Source organism: Oncorhynchus mykiss, chromosome 26, assembly GCF_057628025.1.
Source record: "Oncorhynchus mykiss isolate SJ-2025 chromosome 26, ASM5762802v1, whole genome shotgun sequence".
In the NCBI taxonomy this organism is placed as follows: domain Eukaryota; kingdom Metazoa; phylum Chordata; class Actinopteri; order Salmoniformes; family Salmonidae; genus Oncorhynchus; species Oncorhynchus mykiss.
Window position 1 is genome coordinate 31,436,097 of NC_143047.1, and position 16,404 is coordinate 31,452,500.

The following is a 16,404-nucleotide window of genomic DNA, read 5'->3' on the forward strand; positions in this document are numbered from 1 at the left end:
ATATATATCTCTAACCTCTATCTGTAATATCTGTATCTGTCTGCAACATGTCTGTAGACTTTCAGTCAGTCTCAGCAGATAAACAGAAACCTCACCAAACTCTGAGCTCCTATACACACATTCACTCATCAATTCACTAAATCACAAATAATCCAACAACTCTTAATTCATTTCCTAATATATTTCCTAAATGTTTTCTTACTGCAGAGCAGTTCTTAACTGAATTGACTGGTTCAATAAAATGTAAATATAAAGAGAACGACTAGAGATGAGTTGAATAAAGTTGTAATAAAAACTTACATTAGTATTGAGCGTCCAGAGATGAAACAGTTAGTGGCGTTCCTCTTCCTTAGAAGCTTTAGAGTTACTGTGATCCCACTGCTCCTGATTACTTACACACAAGCTGTGTGTGTGTAGGTGTGAGTGTCAGAGGAGTCTGTGGGTATGTGGATGTATGTGTGTGTGTGAGAGAGAGAGAGAGAGAGAGAGAGAGAGAGAGAGAGAGAGATAGAAAGAGTGTATGTATGTGTGTGCATGTCCCTGGGACTTCTCAGTTAGTCAGTGCTTTAGCAGCCAGTCTCTCCTCTCTGTAGTGTGAGCTGTGCAACATCCTCCCTGTCCGTCTGTCTGTCTGTTGTGGGCTAGCAGGGAAGGCTAGCTCAGTCAGATAAATGTCTCTCTGACCTCACGCAACAGCAATTAGCTCCCAGCCACTCAGCTGTCACTGGTGGAAAGAGAGGGAGACAGAGAGGGAGAGAGAGAGAGAGGGAGACAGAGAGGGAGAGAGCGAGAGAGGGAGGCAGAGAGGGAGAGAGCGAGAGGGAGAGAGTACCCCGTTCATCACCAACCCTCGCCCCAAAACTCCCCCTTCTGTTCCCCCCTGTTTCTCTCTCTCTCTCTCTCTCTCTCTCTCTCTTTCTCTCTCTCTCTCTCTCTCTCTCTCTCTCTCTCAATTCAATTCAATTCAAGGGCTTTATTGGCATGGGAAACATGTGTTAACATTGCCAAAGCAAGTGAGGTAGATAATATATAAAGTGAAAAACAATCAAAATTAACAGTAAACATTACACATACAGAAGTTTCAAAACAATAAAGACATTACAAATGTCATATTATATATATATACAGTGTTTTAACAATGTACAAATGGTTAAAGGACACTCTCTCTGTATCTCTCTCTCTCTCTCTCTCTGTATTTCTCTCTGTATCTCTATCTCTCTGTTTTTGTCTGTCAGTCGGCCAGTCATCCTGAGAGGGAGCTATAAACATGAAGAAATAGCTGATTTTCTCCTGGTCTGCTCCTGGAAAGTCATTCGTACATTAGCATGCTCTTTCAACGACCAGCGCAGCATCTCTCTCCCCCTTTCCCACCAAATGCCCCCTCACTTAAACGCTTTAGCATTGTTTCAAATGTCAACTCCTGTGTCACTTTAAAGTTAGTTAGAATGATGAGGGCTCTCGTGGCGAGAGGGAGAATGCTGAGGAGTTTCTGCCTCCCTCTCATCTGCTGAACTCAACTGGTGGTCATAAACATCTCATTGATTAGGTGTCAGTCAGGACCCAGCGCGTGTGTGTGTGTGTGTGTGGTTGTGATATTTCAATGTTTTCTGCTCTAGTTATCTTTTATGGTCAAGGTTTTTAATATTTATGTGGCATTGAAACAGTGTTGTTATTTTTTGCAATAAAAAGTTATCCACATGTTAACAAAGCACATCACAAGATGCCTTGACAGCTTTAAAGCCAATAATGATGTAATGGCTACTGTAAACACACAGCACCATATATTATTAACCCAGTCTGAGGTCCTGAGCGCTCTGGAGCAGGTTTTCATCAAGGATCTCTTTGTACTTTTCACTGTTCATCTTTCCCTCGATCCTGACTAGTCTCCCAGTCCCTGCCGCTGAAAAACATCCCCACAGCATGATGCTGCCACTACCATGCTTCACCGTAGGGATGGTCCAGGTTTCTTCCAGATGTGATGCTTGGCATTCAGGCCAAAGAGTTCAATCTTGGTTTCATCAGACCAGAGAATCTTGTTTCTCATGGTCTGAGAGTCCTTTAGGTGCCTTTTGGCAAACTCCAAGCAGACTGTCATGTGCCTGAGGAGTGGCTTCTGTCTGGCCACTCTACGATAAAGGCCTGATTGGTGGAGTGCTGCAGAGATGGTTGTCATTCTGGAAGGTTCTCCCATCTCCACAGAGGAACTCTAGAGCTCTGTCAGGGTGACTCTCCCTGACCAAGGCCCTTCTCCCCTAATTGCTCAGTTTGGGCGGCCAGCTGTAGGAAGAGGCTTGGTGGTTCCAAACTTCTTCCATTTAAGAATGATGGAAATCACTGTGTTCTTGGGGGGGGACTTCAATGTTGCAGAAATGTTTTGGTACCCTTGCCCAGATCTTTGCCTCGACACAATCCTGTCTCGGAGCTCTACAGAAAATTCCTTCAACCTCATGGCTTGGTTTTTGCTCTGACATGCACTCTCAACTGTGGGACCGTATATTGACATACAGTGGGGCAAAAAAGTATTTAGTCAGCCACCAATGTGCAACTTCTCCCACTTAAAAAGATGAGAGAGGCCTGTAATTACAGTGTAAGTGTAAGTACACAGTGCAAGTGTAAGTACACTTCAACTATGACAGACAAAATGAGAAAAAAAATCCAGAAAATCACATTGTAGGATTTTTCATGAATTTATTTGCAAATTATGGTGGAAAATAAGTATTTGGTCAATAACAAAAGTTTATCTCAATACTTTGTTATAAACCCTTTGTTGGCAATGACAGAGGTCAAACATTTTCTGTAACTCTTCACAAGGTTTTCACACACTGTTGCTGGTATTTTGGCCCATTCCTCCATGCAGATCTCCTCTAGAGCAGTGATGTTTTGGGGCTGTTGCTGGGCAACACGGACTTTCAACTCCCTCCAAAGATTTTTTATGGGGTTGAGATCTGGAGACTGGCTAAGCCACTCCGGGACCTTGAAATGCTTCTTACGAAGCCACTCCTTCATTGCCCGTGCGGTGTGTTTGGGATCATTGTCATGCTGAAAGACCCAGCCACGTTTCATCTTCAATGCCCTTGCTGATGGAAGGAGGTTTTCACTCAAAATCTCACGATACATGGCCCCATTCATTCTTTCCTTTACACGGATAAGTCGTCCTAGTCCCTTTGCAGAAAAACAGCCCCAAAGCATGATGTTTCCACCCCCATGCTTCACAGTAGGTATGGTGTTCTTTGGATGCAACTCAGCATTCTTTGTCCTCCAAACACGACGAGTTGAGTTTTTACCAAAAAGTTGTATTTTGGTTTCACCTGACCATATGACATTCTGCCAATCTTCTTTTGGATCATCCAAATGCTCTCTAGCAAACTTCAGACGGGCCTGGACATGTACTGGCTTAAGCAGGGGGACACGTCTGGCACTGCAGGATTTGAGTCCCTGGCGGCGTAGTGTGTTACTGATGGTGGGCTTTGTTACTTTGGTCCCAGCTCTCTGCAGGTCATTCACTAGGTCCCCCCTTGTGGTTCCGGGATTTTTGCTCACCGTTCTTGTGATCATTTTGACCCTACGGGGTGAGATCTTGCGTGGAGCCCCAGATCGAGGGAGATTATCAGTGGTCTTGTATGTCTTCCATTTCCTAATAATTGCTCCCACAGTTGATTTCTTCAAACCAAACTGCTTACCTATTGCAGATTCAGTCTTCCCAGCCTGGTGCATGTCTACAATTTTGTTTCTGGTGTCCTTTGACAACTCTTTGGTCTTGGCCATAGTGGAGTTTGGAGTGTGACAGTTTGAGGTTGTGGACAGGTGTCTTTTATACTGATAACAAGTTCAAACAGGTGCCATTAATACAGGTAACGAGTGGAGGACAGAGGAGCCTCTGTCCTCCACAGTTACAGGTCTGTGAGAGCCAGAAATCTTGCTTGTTTGTAGGTGACCAAATACTTATTTGCAAATAAATTCATTAAAAATCTTACAATGTGATTTTCTGGATTTTTTTCCTAATTTTGTCTGTCATAGTCGACGTGTACCTATGATGAAAATTACAGGTCTCTCTCATCTTTTTAAGTGGGAGAACTTGCACAATTGGTGGCTGACTAAATACTTTTTTGCCCCACTGTACAGTGCCTTGCGAAAGTATTCGGCCCCCTTGAACTTTGCGACCTTTTGCCATATTTCAGGCTTCAAACATAAAGATATAAAACTGTATTTTTTTGTGAAGAATCAACATATGGATATTTCAAACTTTTTTAACAAATCAAAAACTGAAAAATTGGGCGTGCAAAATTATTCAGCCCCCTTAAGTTAATACTTTGTTGCGATTACAGCTGTAAGTCGCTTGGGGTATGTCTCTATCAGTTTTGCACATCGAGAGACTGAATTTTTTTCCCATTCCTCCTTGCAAAACAGCTCGAGCTCAGTGAGGTTGGATGGAGAGCATTTGTGAACAGCAGTTTTCAGTTCTTTCCACAGATTCTCGATTGGATTCAGGTCTGGACTTTGACTTGGCCATTCTAACACCTGGATATGTTTATTTTTGAACCATTCCATTGTAGATTTTGCTTTATGTTTTGGATCATTGTCTTGTTGGAAGACAAATCTCCGTCCCAGTCTCAGGTCTTTCGCAGACTCCATCAGGTTTTCTTCCAAAATGGTCCTGTATTTGGCTCCATCCATCTTCCCATCAATTTTAACCATCTTCCCTGTCCCTGCTGAAGAAAAGCAGGCCCAAACCTTGATGCTGCCACCACCATGTTTGACAGTGGGTATGGTGTGTTCAGGGTGATGAGCTGTGTTGCTTTTACGCCAAACATAACGTTTTGCATTGTTGCCAAAAAGTTCAATTTTGGTTTCATCTGACCAGAGCACCTTCTTCCACATGTTTGGTGTGTCTCCCAGGTGGCTTGTGGCAAACTTTAAACAACACTTTTTATGGATATCTTTAAGAAATGGCTTTCTTCTTGCCACTCTTCCATAAAGGCCAGATTTGTGCAATATACGACTGACTGATTGTTGTCCTATGGACAGAGTCTCCCACCTCAGCTGTAGATCTCTGCAGTTCATCCAGAGTGATCATGGGCCTCTTGGCTGCATCTCTGATCAGTCTTCTCCTTGTATGAGCTGAAAGTTTAGAGGGACGGCCAGGTCTTGGTAGATTTGCAGTGGTCTGATACTCCTTCCATTTCAATATTATCACTTGCACGGTGCTCCTTGGGATGTTTAAAGCTTGGGAAATCTTTTTGTATCCAAATCCGGCTTTAAACTTCTTCACAATAGTATCTCGGACCTGCCTGGTGTGTTCCTTGTTCTTCATGATGCTCTCTGCGCTTTTAACGGACCTCTGAGACTATCACAGTGCAGGTGCATTTATACGGAGACTTGATTACACACAGGTGGATTGTATTTATCATCATTAGTCATTTAGGTCAACATTGGATCATTCAGAGATCCTCACTGAACTTCTGGAGAGAGTTTGCTGCACTGAGAGTAAAGGGGCTGAATAATTTTGCACGCCCAATTTTTCAGTTTTTGATTTGTTAAAAAAGTTTGAAATATCCAATAAATGTCGTTCCACTTCATGATTGTGTCCCACTTGCTGTTGATTCTTCACAAAAAAATACAGTTTTATATCTTTATGTTTGAAGCCTGAAATGTGGCAAAAGGTCGCAAAGTTCAAGGGGGCCGAATACTTTCGCAAGGCACTATATATATAGATGAAAAACAGCAACATTTCATTATTAGGCTACTTCAGAGAGGTGCTGGTTCTTGATATTAGTGCATCTATTAGGCTATTTACAGGTAGTGTGAGTACAGGTAGTGTGGGTACATGTAGTGTGAGTACAAGGAAGTGTGGGTACAGGTAGTGTGAGTACAAGGAAGTGTGGGTACAGGTAGTGTGGGTACAGGTAGTGTGAGTACAAGGAAGTGTGGGTACATGTAGTGTGTGTACAGGTAGTGTGGGTACAGGTAGTGTGGGTACATGTAGAGTGTGTACAGGTAGTGTGTATACAAGTAGTGTGGGTACAGGTAGTGTGGGTACAAGTAGTGTGAGTACAAGGAAGTGTGGGTACAGGTAGTGTGAGTACAAGGAAGTGTGGGTACAGGTAGTGTGGGTACAGGTAGTGTGAGTACAAGGAAGTGTGGGTACATGTAGTGTGTGTACAGGTAGTGTGAGTACAAGGAAGTGTGGGTACATGTAGTGTGTGTACAGGTAGTGTGGGTACAGGTAGTGTGGGTACATGTAGTGTGTGTACAGGTAGTGTGTATACAAGTAGTGTGGGTACAGGTAGTGTGGGTACAAGTAGTGTGGGAATAGGTTGTGTGTGTACAGGTAGTGTTGGTACAGGTAGTATGGGTACAGGTAGTGTGGGTACAGGTCATGTGTGTACAGGTAGTGTGTGTACAGGTAGTGTGGGTACAGGTAATGTGTGTACAGGTAATGTGTGTACAGGTAGTGTGGGTACAGGTAGTGTGTGTACAGGTAGTGTGTGTACAGGTAGTGTGGGTACAGGTAGTGTGTGTACAGGTAGTGTGTGTACAGGTAGTGTGGGTACAGTTAGTGTGGGTACAAGGAAGTGTGGGTACAGGTAGTGTGTATACAAGTAGTGTGGGTACAGGTAGTGTGGGTACAAGTGGTGTGGGTATAGGTAGTGTGGGTACAGGTAGTGTGGGTACAAGGAAGTGTGTGTACAGGTAGTGTGGGTACAAGGAAGTGTGGGTACAGGTATTGTGGGTACAGGTTGTGTGTGTACAGGTAGTGTGTATACAAGTAGTGTGGGTACAGGTAGTGTGGATACAAGTAGTGTGGGTATAGGTTGTGTGTGTACAGGTAGTGTGGGTACAGGTAGTGTTTGTACAGGTAATGTGTGTACAGGTAGTGTGTGTACAGGTAGTGTGGGTACAGGTAATGTGTGTACAGGTAGTGTGTGTACAGGTACTGTGGGTACAGGTAATGTGTGTACAGGTAGTGTGTGTACAGGTAGTGTGGGTACAGGTAATGTGTGTACAGGTAGTGTGTGTACAGGTAGTGTGGGTACAGGTCATGTGTGTACAGGTAGTGTGTGTACAGGTAGTGTGGGTACAGGTAATGTGTGTACAGGTAGTGTGGGTACAGGTAGTGTGGGTACAGGTAGTGTGAGTACAAGGAAGTGTGTGTACAGGTAGTGTGGGTACAGGTAGTGTGTGTACATGTAGTGTGGGTACAGGTCATGTGTGTACAGGTCATGTGTGTACAGGTAATGTGTGTACAGGTAGTGTGGGTACAGGTAGTGTGGGTACAGGTAGTGTGTGTACAGGTAGTGTGGTAATCTGTTTGTTCTCTGCTCAACTCTACTCTGTTCGATCTCTGCTCAACTCTCCTCAGCTCTGTTATCTCTGTTCAGCTCTGCTCAGCTCTACTCTGTTCAGTCTCTGCTCAGCCTCAGCCTCTGCTCTGCCCAGCTCTGTTCAGCTCAGCTGGTCTTTACAGCAGACCAGCACAGGAAGTAGACTGGCCGCAGGCACGACAGACCTGCGTGAGTACACTTCTTTAACTTCTGTACCTCTCTGTCTTTCTTTATCTTACTTACTTTCTCCCCCAGCCTCCTTATCCTCCTCTCTCTCTCTCTCTCTCTCTCTCTCTCTCTCTCTCTCTCTCTCTCTCTCTGTCTCTCTCTCTCTCTCTGTCTCTCTCTCTCTCTCTCTCTCTCTCTCTCTCTGTCTCTCTCTCTCTCTCTCTCTCTCTCTCTCTCTCTCTCTCTCTCTCTCTCTCGCTCTCTCTCTCTCTCTTATCCTCCTCTCTCTCTCTCTCTCTCTCTCTCTCTCTCTCTCTCTCTCTCTCTCTCTCTCTCTCTCTCTCTCTCTCTCTCTCTCTCTTATCCTCTCTCTCTCTCTCTCTCTCTCTCTCTCTCTCTCTCTCTCTCTCTCTCTCTCTCTCTCTCTCTCTTATCCTCCTCTCTCTCTCTCTCTCTCAATTCAATTCAATTCAAGGGCTTTATTGGCATGGGAAACATGTGTTAACATTGCCAAAGCAAGTGAGGTAGATAATATATAAAGTGAATATATAAAGTGAAAAACACATACAGAAGTTTCAAAACAATAAAGACATTACAAATGTCATATTATATATATATATACAGTGTTTTAACAATGTACAAATGGTTAAAGGACACAAGATAAAATAAATAAGCATAAATATGGGTTGTATTTACAATGGTGTTTGTTCTTCACTGGTTGCCCTTTTCTCGTGGCAACAGGTCACAAATCTTGCTGCTGTGATGGCACACTGTGGAATTTCACCCAGTAGATATGGGAGTTTTTCAAAATTGGATTTGTTTTCGAATTCTTTGTGGATCTCTGTAATCTGAGGGAAATATGTCTCTCTAATATGGTCATACATTGGGCAGGAGGTTAGGAAGTGCAGCTCAGTTTCCACCTCATTTTGTGGGCAGTGAGCACATAGCCTGTCTTCTCTTGAGAGCCATGTCTGCCTACGGCAGCCTTTCTCAATAGCAAGGCTATGCTCTCTCTCTCTCTCTCTCTCTCTCTCTCTCTCTCGCTCTCTCTCTGTCTCTCTCAGGTCTTCAGTTTTATAGTAGGTAGGTTATTGAGTAGAGTATGGTAGCTACCAGAGGTATGTGCTGTGTCCAACCCAGAGGTCAGTCTTTAAAACCTCACTTTTCCTGCTAATTGATTCAGCTCATTGTTAAATCTGCAACGGCCAATAGAGCCTGAGAGGGCTGAGGTGCTTGGGATGGGACACGTTACCAGAAACATGCTAACAGAGCTCTGGAGGGCCAAACCTCAACTCTTAAACTCAGCTCCAGATACAGCCTGTCTTCAGGGATAGCCTTCTTACTCAGAGCTGAAGACACCCTATTCTGTATGTATTTCACTATTTTTGGCCAGGGCTCATAGGCCCCATAGGGCTCTGGTCAAAAGTAGTGCACTTTGTAGGGAATTGGGTACAATTTGGGAGGAACAGCCATAGTGAGTTAGACCAGAAGTATTTTTTTAGAATGATTTCCTGAAGACATGAAGCTACAATTACAGGACAGGTTATGTATTTTATTCTCAGATTCCTAAGCAAAGAACACATGATGATGAAATCCTCTTTTTTGTACTTTGTGAAACTATCTAGACCTGCAGTATCAGGGTGAGTGTTGTTACGAGCGTTCAGTCTCTCTAGCTGTATCTTTCCTTATAATGTAGGAGCAGGGTTTATGGACTGTGGCTGATGGGGTGTCTGCAGGGGAGAGTTATGGTTTGGGGACAAACCACTGGTGACAGCTTCCAGGTAACACCTGACTTTTACTGGTTACTGTCTAATCATAGACCCCAAGGTCCAGCAGCTTGTGCTCCAAATGGCACCCTATTCCCTATATAGTGCACTGCCCTATATTGGCCCAGGTGAAGAGTAGTGCACTATAGAGAATAGGGTGCTATTTGGGACATAGCCATACACATGAAACACAGACTGGACCTCAGTCCAACAACAGGTTGGTTAACCAGCAGGTTAGTTACAGTGGAGGCAGGTGAGGGCGGCTCCTAGTATTGATTGGACCAGAACGAGTGGAGTGGCAGCAAACATATGGAACCACATATTGATGTGCTTGGTACCGTTCCATTCGTTCTGGTCCAGCCACTACTATGAACCCTTCCTCCTATTTAAAGTGCCGCCAGCCACCAGTGGTTAGTTGTAATGCCTCTATAGTCTCTTGTGTGAGATTGGGTTCTGGGTGCAGAGATTAGAATGCCTCATTGGCAGGATCAGAATAGGATTTCCATGTTGGTTCTGTCCATTGGTGTTTCCAGTGAACCACTTCTCCTGCTGACACAGTGCTACATCCACTATTAGGCTACCCTGACATCTTCCTCCACACACACACACACACACACACACACACACACACACACACACACACACACACACACACACACACACACACACACACACACACACACACACACACACACACACACACACACACACACACACACACAGCCAGCGCACCACTCTTTAAAAGCATTCCTGGGTGGAGGCGTATCTGTGTTTGTGTGTATGTGTGTGTGTTCCTGCTTCGTTCTGTCTTGTAGTGAAATGAGCAGGTTTACTCTGTGTGTGGATGGATGATATTTAAGGTCAGTTATTCTTAGCCCAGGTTTAGACTGTTTGGGTTTAGCTCTTGCTTTCTAAATTCCACCGTAATTGGGGAGCTCTAGGGATGGAGCCGATAACATTAGCCCTGCACTATAAATAACACACACACACACACACACACAGCATGTCTAACTACCAGATAAGCAGCCCTGTCTCCAACAACACTGGATCAGCTATCAGAGATCAAACATCATCTTACAGTGAAGAACACAAAGAAGATGTGTTGTTCCAGAATCAAAATGGCTTTTACTCATATCCTGTTACTGAAGGAAGATGATGATGATGATTGAAGATGTAACATGACTCACCATGAAACAACAGTATCCTGTGAAGAGGAATAGAACAGTCTGATCTGGAACAGCAGTCAAGGAGAGGACACAGAAAACACACACTCAGACTGTCCCGCTGTAAACCAGCTCTTTAAAGCGTCTCTTCCTGGGTCCTAACACATACTGTCACAGCAGCAGTAAAAGGTGACAGAGAGTCACAGCCTAGGTTGTCACTTACAGCTCAGGTCAGGGTGGAGGTGTCAGCTCAGGTCAGGGTGGAGGTGTCAGCTCAGGTCAGGGTGGAGGTGTCAGCTCAGGTCAGGGTGGAGGTGTCAGCTCAGGTCAGGGTGGAGGTGTCAGCTCAGGTCAGGGTGGAGGTGTCAGAGGAACCCTACTACAGATAGTCTCAGATAGCTCCAGCTCAGACCGTTTCATGGTAAGGCTTAGTGAGGTGTGAAAGAGACCAGAGAAAGAGAGAGAGAGAGAGAGAGCGAGAGCGAGAATGGGCACTGCCTGGAGTTCCTATTGGTCACTTCTCAGACCTGTCCACTCCCCCTCTTTACAGTCACTCTGGATATCACTCCAGGTCAGACCAGGCTATGTTACAACATGACATCACTCCAGGCTTGACCAGGCTATGTTACAACATGACTTCACCCCAGGTTAGACCAGGCTATGTTACACCATGACTATACCCCGGGCTAGACCAGGCTATGTTACAACATGACTTCCCCACAGGTTAGACCAGGCTATGTTACAACATGACTTCACCCCAGGTTAGAGCAGGTTAGACCAGGCTATGTTACAACATGACGTCACCCCAGGTTAGACCAGGCTATGTTACACCATGACTTCACCCCAGGTTAGACCAGGCTATGTTACAACATCAGCTGGGCTAGACAATCTGGACCCTCTCTTTTTAAAATGATCCACCGCCATTGTTGCAACCCCTATTACCAGTCTGTTCAACCTCTCTTTTGTTTTGTCCGAGATCACTAAAGATTGGAAAGCTGCCGTGGTCATCCTCCTCTTCAAAGGGGGTGACACACTAGACCCAAACTGTTACAGACCTAGATCCATCCTGCCCTGCTTATCTAAAGTCTTTGAAAGCCAAGTTAATAAACAGATCACTGACCATTTCGAATCCCACCATACCTTCTCCGCTGTGCAATCCGGTTTCCGAGCTGGTCACGGGTGCACCTCAGCCACACTCAAGGTACTAAACGATATCATAACCGCCATCGATAAAAGACAGTACTGTGCAGCCGTCTTCATCAGCCTGGCCAAGGCTTTCGACTCTGTCAATCACCGTAATTCTTAACGGCAGACTCAATAACCTTAGTTTCTCAAATGACTGCCTCGCCTGGTTCACCAACTACTTTGCAGACAGAGTTCAGTGTGTAAAATCGGAGGACCTGTTGTCCGGACCTCTTGCAGTCTCTATGGGGGTACCACAGGGTTCAATTCTCGGGCCAACTCTTTTCTCTGTATATATCAACGATGTTGCTCTTGCTGCGGGTGATTCCCTGATCCACTTCTACGCAGACGACACCATTCTGTATACATCTGGCCCTTCTTTGGACACTGTGTTAACTAACCTCCAAACAAGCTTCAATGTCATACAACACTCCTTCTGTGGCCTCCAACTGCTCTTAAACGCTAGCAAAACCAAATGCATGCTTTTCAACCGTTCGCTGCCCGCACACGCCCGCCCGACTAGCATCACTACTCTGGACGGTTCTGACCTAGAATATGTGGACAACTACAAATACCTAGGTGTCTGGCTAGACTGTAAACTCTCCTTCCAGACTCCATATCAAACATCTCCAATCCAAAATCAAATCTAGCATCGGCTTTCTATTTCGCAACAAAGCCTCCTTCACTCATGCCTCCAAACTTACCCTAGTAAAACTGACTATCCTACCGATCCTCGACTTCGGCGATGTCATCTACAAAATAGCTTCCAATACTCTACTCAGCAAATTGGATGTAGTCTATCACAGTGCCATCTGTTTTGTTACCAAAGCGCCTTATACTACCCACCATTGCGACCTGTATGCTCTAGTTGGCTGGCCCTCGCTACATATTCGTCGCCAGATCCACTGGCTCCAGGTCGTCTATAAGTCTATGCTAGGTAAAGCTCCACCTTATCTCAGCTCACTGGTCACGATAACAACACCCACCTGTAGCACGCGCTCCAGCAGGTATATCACACTGGTCACCCCCAAAGCCAACATCTCCTTTTGCCTTTTTCCTTCCAGTTCCAGTGACTGGAACGAATTGCAAAAATCGCTGAAGCTGGAGACTTACATTTCCCTCACTAACTTTAAACATCAGCTCTCTGAGCAGCTAACCGATCGCTGCAGCTGTACATAGTCCATCTGTAAATAGCCCACCCATTCTACCTACCTCATCCCCATATTGTTTTTATTTACTTTGCTGCTCTTTTGCACACCAGTATCACTACTTACACACCATCATCTGCTCATCATCATCAGCTCATCCATCACTTCAGTCTTAATCTGCTAAATTGTAATTACTTTGCTACTATGGCCTATTTATTGCCTTACCTCCTCATGCCATTTGCGCACACTGTATATAGACTATTTTTTTTTATTGTGTTATTGACTGTATGCTTTTTTTCCATGTGTAACTCTGTGTTGTTGTTTCTGTTGCATTGCTTTGCTTTGTCTTGGCCAGGTCACAGTTGTAACTGAGAACTTGTTCTCAACTATCTTACCTGGTTAAATAAAGGTGAAATAAAGAAAATAAAAAAATGACTTCACCCCAGGTTAGACCAGGCTATGTTACACCATAACTTCACCCCAGGTTAGACCAGGCTATGTTACACCATGACTTCACCCCAGGTTAGACTAGGCTATGTTACAACATGACTTCACCCCAGGTTAGACCAGGCTATGTCACACCATGACTTCACCCCAGGTTAGACCAGGCTATGTTACAACATGACTTCACCCCAGGTTAGACTAGGCTATGTCACACCATGACTTCACCCCAGGTTAGACCAGGCTATGTTACAACATAACTTCACCCCAGGTTAGACCAGGCTAGACCAGGCTATGTTACAACATGACTTCACCCCAGGTTAGACCAGGCTATGTTATAAACATGACTTCACCCCAGATTAGACCAGGCTATGTTACAACATGACTTCACCCCAGGTTAGACCAGGCTAGACCAGGCTATGTTAGAACATGACTTCACCCCAGGTTAGACCAGGCTATGTAATAAACATGACTTCACCCCAGGCTAGACCAGGCTATGTTACAACATGACTTCACCCCAGGCTAGACCAGGCTATGTTACAACATGACTTCACCCCAGGCTAGACCAGGCTATGTTACAACATGACTTCACCCCAGGATAGACCAGGCTAGACCAGGCTAAACCAGGCTATGTTACAACATGACTTCACCCCAGGCTGGACCAGGCTATATTACAACATGACTTCACCCCAGGTTAGACCAGGCTATGTTACACCATGACTTCACCCCAGGTTAGACCAGGCTATATTACAACATGACTTCACCCCAGGCTAGACCAGGCTATGTTACACCATGACTTCACCCCAGGTTAGACCAGGCTATATTACAACATGACTTCACCCCAGGTTAGACCAGGCTATGTTACAACATGACTTTGATGTTGCTGATGATCTTTTCAGCGTCTGTCTGTCTGTCTGTCTGTCTGTTTACATGAACACTGAGCTGGTTGTTTCACTGACTCTCCCTGGCTAGAAGAGATGTGTGGTCCATGCTTTGCTTGATATATCAGTGGGTTTTAGTAACTTCCTGATGAAACATTACGGGTCCACGGGTCATGTTCTTATCAGGTATCAAAGTAAGACCCAGATGCAGACTGTCAAAGTAACAATGTTTAATGTTCCAACAAGGGCAAGCAGAAGACAGGTCAAGTCAGGCAGAGGTCGATAATCCAGAGGGAACAGAGGTACAGGTCGGCAGGCAGGCTCAGGGGCAGGCAGAGTGGTCAGGCAAGCGGGCTCAGGGGCAGGCAGAGTGGTCAGGCAGGCGGCCTCAGGGGCAGGCAGAGTGGTCAGGCAGGCGGGCTCAGGGGCAGGCAGAGTGGTCAGGCAGGCAGGCTCAGGGGCAGGCAGAGTGGTCAGGCAGGCAGGCTCAGGGGCAGGCAGAGTGGTCAGGCAGGCGGGCTCAGGGGCAGGCAGAGTGGTCAGGCAGGCGGGCTCAGAGACAGGACAGGCAAGGCAAGGGTCAAAACCGGGAGGATGAGCAAAAAGAGAATAGAAGCAGGAGTACGGGAAAACACGCTGGTTGACTTGAAAAACATCCCAAACGAACTGGCACCGAGAGACAGGAAACACAGGAATATATACACCAGGGAAAATAAGTGACGCCTGGAGGGGGTGGAGACAATCACAAGGCAGGTGAAACAGATCAGGGCGTGACAATTCCTCCCCTTTGGTGTGTTTGTCTTATGATCGCTTCTCTTCCAAAGATGGTCTGAAAAGTATACTTTTATCACAAAATAAAGACAGTCCACTTTCTGAAAATACAGAACACAGCGTTAACTGTTAATGTCTATATCTCTTCTCTCTCTTGACTAAATGTGTGAACTCACTGTACTGTAAATCGCTTTAGATACAGCGTCTGCTAAGTGGCTTATAACCTATTATATACTATGTGTCTTGTTAGGGAGTTGTGTAGTGTTGTAATGGGTCTAGTTAGTGGCTGTTGCAGAATGTGAACAGGTGTTGTGTCTCTCTCTGTGCTTGTGTCTCAAATTAAACACTACTCCCTGTATAGTGCACGACATGTGGAATAGTATTTAGGAAGCAGCCTGTGTCTGGGGAAAACCCTGATCCACCTTAACACAGCAACAGCTGCTGGGGATCAGGTCTGCTCTATGGAAGAGCACTGCCTTGCCTTGCTTTGACAAACACACTATAGAGGGGGAGAGAGACATTGAGAGATCAAACAGAAAGAGAGAGACGGACAGAAAGAGAGACAGAGGATGAGAGGGAGAGAGAGAGCTGGCAGGCAGGCAGTGTTTTTAGGGGTTTAGGGGTACAAATCTCTCCTTCATCTGTAGCTCTGAACACAATTTAACTGAACAAGCTCTGGAAACCCTAATATCTGAGTTCCTGCCTGCCCACCTGTTAGAGCAGGTGTGTGTGGGTATGTGTGTGTGTATGGTATAATGTTTCCTCTATTTGACCCTAGTGTAGTGAGTGTTGGGGTTAGAAGTGGCGACATGAGGATTTGAACAGGGTCTGTCACACTGTGCAGCCATACATCATCTGTCCAGTACTAATCTCGTTCCCAGACACTTTCACCCAAAGTCTGGTTTACCAAAGCATCAAACTCGGCCTTCGTTAGCCAATACAAAGAGCCAAGAGAAACTCCCGCCGCATAGACATTGGCTTAATCAGCATAATCTACCAACTAATCATCTTCTACGACGCCTTCCCCCTAACCCTATCCTGTACGCTAGCACACCACAAGCACAGAGCCACTCTTCGCAGTCGTGTGATTTGCTTAAATTAACTTCTTTGAGATAGGGAGCGGTATTTTGACGTCCGGATGAAAAGCGTGCCCAAAGTAAACTGCCTGCTACTCAGGCCCAGAAGCTAGGATATGCATATAATTGGTTCTGGCTAGAAAACACTCTAAATTTTCTACAACTGTTAAAATAATGTCTTTGAGTATAACAGAACTGAAATGGCAGGCAAAACCCAGAGGACAAACCACCCCCCCCCCCCCCCCCCAAAATGTTCATCCTACCACTGATTTCAATGGTTGGCACTTGTATAATAGGGCAAAATCGTGCCCGATTTCTAGATGTCAACAGTCTTTAGAAAGAGTTTCTGGAAAAATGAGCCAGAAATTGTAGTTTTTCTAGGTGGGTCCCATTTTGGCTGTAGTGTTTCCAAGCGCGTGAATGAGAACGCGTTCTTTGGTATTTTTCTCCGGTAAAGACAATAATGATTCTCTGTCTTAAATGTTA

The 16,404-nt window shown here is 45.2% G+C and overlaps 2 protein-coding genes across 2 annotated transcripts in view; one reads left to right on the forward strand and one right to left on the reverse strand.

Moving 5' to 3' along the window:
* Window positions 1-845, reverse strand: part of LOC110519217 (fibroblast growth factor 7) — a 40,484-nt gene extending 39,639 nt beyond the window's left edge. Inside the window, exon 1 of the mRNA XM_090222686.1 lies at window positions 301-845. The gene's annotated coding sequence lies outside the window, so the exon portion shown is untranslated. The remainder of the gene's footprint in view (window positions 1-300) is intronic.
* LOC118965045 (protein FAM227B-like) overlaps window positions 1-16,404 on the forward strand; it is a 105,230-nt gene that overhangs the window by 77,074 nt on the left and 11,752 nt on the right. The gene's annotated exons all lie outside the window — the stretch shown is intronic.